We start from the raw sequence: 4,135 nt of genomic DNA on the forward strand, positions 1-4,135 counted from the left end.
GATTTGGGTGATTTCTCTATGAGGGATTATAGGTGTTTTCATATGGTTCACCCATGTAATTCACCTCTGCTATTGTAGGGTCCTCAGGATCATAAGCTTCTTCTTCAGAAGATGCCTCTTGAGTACTGTTGGATGCAGCTTGCATTCCATTCAGACTCTGAGAAATCATATTGAATTGCTAAGTCAATATTTTATTCTAGGCCAATATGGCATTCAGAGTATCAGTTTCAAGAACTCCCTTCTTCTGAGGTGTCCCATTACTCACAAGATTCCTCTCAGAAGTGTACATGAACTGGTTATTAGCAACCATGTCAATGAGTTCTTGAGCTTCTGCAGGTGTTTTCTTTAGGTGAATGGATCCACCTGCAGAAGTATCTAATGACATCTTAGCTAATTCAGACAGACCATCATAGAATATATCCATGATGCTCCATTCTGAAAGCATGTCAGAAGGACACTTTTTGGTCAGTTGCTTGTATCTCTCCCAAGCTTCATAGAGGGATTCACCTTCCTTCTGTCTGAAGGTTTGAACATCCACTCTAAGCTTACTCAGCTTTTGAGGAGGAAAGAACTTGGCTAAGAAAGCCGTGACCAGCTTATCCCAAGAGTTCAGGCTATCTTTGGGTTGAGAGTCCAACCATACTCTAGCTCTGTCTCTTACAGCAAACGGGAAAAGAATGAGCCTGTAGACTTCAGGATCTACTCCATTAGTCTTAACAGTATCACAGATCTGCAAGAATTCAGTTAAGAACTGAAAAGGATCTTCAGATGGAAGTCCATGAAACTTGCAGTTTTGTTGCATCAGAGAAACTAATTGAGGTTTCAGCTCAAAATTGTTTGCTCCAATGGTAGGGATGGAGATGCTTCTTCCATGTAAATTGGAATTAGGTGCAGTAAAGTCACCAAGCATCCTCCTTGCATTATTATAATTTTGGCTGCCATCTCCTCTTCCTGTTTGAAAATTTCTGTAAAGTTATCTCTGAGGTTGTATTTTAGCTTCTCTTAGTTTCCTCTTCAGAGTTCTTTCAGGTTCAGGGTCTGCTTCAACAAGAATGTTCTTGTCCTTGCTCCTGCTCATATGTAAAAGAGGGAACAGAAAAATAATAATAATAGGGATCCTTTTTATCACAGTATAGAGGTTCCCTTGTTGTTAGTAGAATAAGAAAGGGAATAAGAGTGAAGAAGAATGGATAATCCAAACACAAGGGTGAGGATAAGGGCAGTGAATTGAGATGAAGAGAAGTGTTAGTAAATGAATAAATAAATAGAAGAAGATAAGAGACAGAGAAGTTTTCGAAAATAAAATTTTGAAAAGGGGTTAGTGATTTTCGAAAATTAGGAATGAAAGCAAATTAAAATTAAAAATTGAAACAATTAATTAATTAAAAAGAATTTTTGAAAAAGAGGGAAGAGATTTTTGAAAATTAGAGAGAGAGAGAGTTAGTTAGGTAGTTTTGAAAGAGATAAGAAACAAACAAAAAGTTAATTAGTTAGTTGAAACAAATTTTGAAAATCAATTTTGAAAAGATAAGAAGATAAGAAGTTAGAAAAGATATTTTAAAATCAAATTTTTGAAAAAAGATATGTTTAAAAAAGATATGATTAAAAGGATATGATTTTGAAAAAGATAAAATAAAAAGATCTTTTTGAAAAGATATGATTGAAATTAGTTTTGAAAAAGATTTGATTTTTAAAAATCACAATTAATGACTAGATTCACAAGAAATCACAAGATATGATTCTAGAACTTAATGTTTGAATCTTTCTTAACAAGTAAGTAACAAACTTGAAATTTTTGAATCAAAACATTAATTGTTGAGGATATTTTCGAAAATTATGAGATGAAATTAGGAAAAAGATTTTTGAAAAATATTTTTAAAGTTTTCGAAAATAAATAAGAAAAATGAAAAAGATTTGATTTTTGAAAAAGATTTTGAAAAAGATAAGATTTTTTTTTAATTGAAAATTTGATTTGACTCATAAGAAACAACTAAATTTTTAAAAAGTTTTGAAAAAGTCAACTCAAATTTTCGAAATTTATGAGTGAAAAAGGGAAAGATATTTTTTTTTATTTTTGAATTTTCAATGATGAAAGAGAAAAACATGAAAAAGACTCAATGCATGAAAGTTATGTATCAAAACAATGAATGCATGCAAGAATGCTATGAATGTCAAGATGAACACCAAGAACACTTTGAAGATCATGATGAACATCAAGAACATATTTTTGAAAAATTTTCAATGCAAAGAAAACATGCAAGACACCAAACTTAGAAATCTTTCATGTTCAGACACTATGAATGCAAAAATGCACATGAAAAACAAGAAAAGACACAAAACAAGAAAACATCAAGATCAAACAAGAAGACTGGCCAGGAACAACTTGAAGATCATGAAGAACACTATGAATGCATGAATTTTCGAAAAATGCATAAAATTTTTTGAAAAAATGCAATTGACACCAAACTTAAAAATTGACTCAAGACTCAAACAAGAAACATAAAATATTTTTGATTTTTATGATTTTTTTTTGGATTTTTCGAAAATTAATGTGAAAAAGAAAATAAGAATTCTAAAATCTTTAAGAAGAATTCCAGGAATCTTTCAATATTAGCCCAAAGCTCCAATCAAAGGGTTGGACATGGCTTAATAGCCAGTCAGCTTTAGGATATAAATCAGGCATGCAACAGCTGATATTCAAATTAACTTGCCTCTATGCTGATGGTTGGAAGCCCCTATCCAAAAGAATTAGACCTGGCTTTACAGCCAGCCAGGCTTCACATGCTTCATGAAACTCTAGAATTCATTCTTAAAAATTCTGAAGAAAAATATATTTTATTTTTTTGAAAATATTTTTTTTCGAATATTAATTGGGAAAAACGAAAAAGAAAAAAATATTTTTGAAAAATTTTTGAAAATAAAATAAGAAGAAAATTACCCAATCTGAGCAACACGATGAACCGTCAGTTGTCCAAACTCGAACAATCCCCGACAACGGCGCCAAAAACTTGGTATGCGAAATTGTTACTCTGAGGTTGTAAAATTTGTTGTTCGTTCTCTCCCTGGCAATGGCGCCAATAACTGGTGCACAATACCATGGTCCAAACATAACTTCACAACTTCGTACAACTAACCAGCAAGTGCACTGGGTCGTCCAAGTAATAAAACCTTACGTGAGTAAGGGTCGATCCCACGGAGATTGTTGGTATGAAGCAAGCTATGGTCACCTTGTAAATCTCAGTCAGGCGGATATCAAATGGTTATGGAGTTTTCGAAAATAAATAATAAATAAATAGAAAATAAAGATAGAAACACTTATGTAATTCATTGGTGGGAATTTCAGATAAGCGTATAGAGATGCTTTCGTTCTTCTGAACTTCTGCTTTCCTGCTGTCTTCATCCAATCAGTCCTACTCCTTTCCATGGCAAGCTTTCTGTAAGGGAATCACCGTTGTCCATGGCTACATCCCATCCTCTTGTGAAAAAGGTCCAAATGCTCTGTCACAGCACGGCTAATCATCTGAGGTTCTCGATCATACTAGAATAGGATTCACCCTCCTTTTGCGTCTGTCACTACGCCCAACACTCGCGAGTTTGAAGTTCGTCATAGTCATTCAATCCCTGAATCCTACTCGGAATACCACAGACAAGGTTTAGACTTTCCGGACACTCATGAATGCCGCCATCAATCTAGCTTATACCACGAAGATTCTGATTAAGAGATCTAAGAGATACTCATTCAATCTAAGGTGGAACGGAAGTGGTTGTCAGGCACGTGTTCGTAGGGGAATGGTGATGATTGTCACGCTCATCACATTCATATTGAAGTGCGAATGAATATCTTAGAAGCGGAATAAGTTGAATTGAATAGAAAAACAGTAGTACTTTGCATTAATTCATGAGGAACAGCAGAGCTCCACACCTTAATCTATGGAGTGTAGAAACTCTACCATTGAAAATACATAAGTGATGAAGGTTCAGGCATGGCCGAGAGGCCAGCCCCCAAAACATGATCACAGGATCAAAAATACAATCCAGGATGATTCCAAAGATGTCTAATACAATAGTAAAAAGTTCTATTTATACTAAACTAGTTACTAGGGTTTACAGAAGTAAGTAATTGATGCATAAATCC

The 4,135-nt window shown here is 34.1% G+C and overlaps 1 non-coding gene across 1 annotated transcript; it reads left to right on the forward strand.

Moving 5' to 3' along the window:
* Positions 1-439: 439 nt before the first annotated feature.
* On the forward strand, positions 440-547 carry LOC148564443 (small nucleolar RNA R71). Its single transcript, XR_015884082.1, has one exon. It is a non-coding gene; the product is annotated as a small nucleolar RNA R71 (small nucleolar RNA).
* The last annotated feature ends 3,588 nt before the right edge of the window (positions 548-4,135 follow it).

The sequence above is a fragment of the Arachis ipaensis genome, chromosome B5 (genome assembly GCF_059453495.1).
Source record: "Arachis ipaensis isolate K30076 ecotype BB chromosome B5, ASM5945349v1, whole genome shotgun sequence".
NCBI classification, from domain to species: domain Eukaryota; kingdom Viridiplantae; phylum Streptophyta; class Magnoliopsida; order Fabales; family Fabaceae; genus Arachis; species Arachis ipaensis.